Raw genomic sequence first — 932 nt, forward strand, 5'->3', positions numbered from 1 at the left:
TCTTAAGAATGTGCTATTCTTTTTTCTTTTTTTAAGCAATTGGGGTTAAGTAACTTGCTCAAGGTTACACGGCCAGTTTGTGTGTGTGTGTGTGTGTGTGTGTGTGTGTGTGTGTGTGTGTGTGTGTGTGTGTGTCTGGGTGGCAAGTATCTGAGGCCAGAACTGATCCCGGGTCTCCTGACGTCGGGGCTGGCGCTCTTACTCACTATACCTGGCCACCCCAAGAATGTGCTATTCTTAAGAATAATATGAGACATCTTATAAAAAGCTTTGTTGAAATCTAAGTAAACTGTAGAATCACCACTTTCATATTGTGGTGCTGGAGAAAACTTATTATTATTATTATTGCTTTTTGGAGTGGGGGAAGGCAAGGCAATTTGGGTTAAGTGACTTGCCCAAGGTCACACAGTTTGTAAGTGTTAAGTGTCTAAGTCCGGATTTGAACTCAGGTGCTCCTGACTCCAGAGCCAGTGCCCTATTCACTGCACCACCTAGCCACTCCTGGAGAATACTTTTTAAAACTCCCTCAGACATCAAGGAGGTGAAATCAATCAGTACTTAAAGAAATTAATTCAGATTATTCACTCGAAAGTCAAATACTAAAGCTGAAGCTTAAATACTTGGGACACATAATGAGAAGACAGGACTAACTGGAAAATACCCTGATGCTGGGAAAGATTGAAGGCAAAAAGAGAAGGGGATAGCAGAGGATAAGATAGAGAGATAGTATCATGTAAACAATGAAAATGAACTTGGACAGACTTTGAGAGGTACTGGAGGACAGAAGGGCCTGGCATGCTGTGGTCCATGGTGTGATAGTAATGGCAATTAAAGATTCCCCTGTATTGGCTTGGTTTTCAAATTGATTGTGTTAAAACCCAGAGCTTGTTAATCCCACCTGTGGGATGGGCTTGTTGATGTGAAAAGAAAGT

Source organism: Petaurus breviceps, unplaced genomic scaffold (genome assembly GCF_028583685.1).
Source record: "Petaurus breviceps papuanus isolate PSGF00001 unplaced genomic scaffold, PetGlider_PUasm1.0 184, whole genome shotgun sequence".
NCBI classification, from domain to species: Eukaryota; Metazoa; Chordata; class Mammalia; order Diprotodontia; family Petauridae; genus Petaurus; species Petaurus breviceps.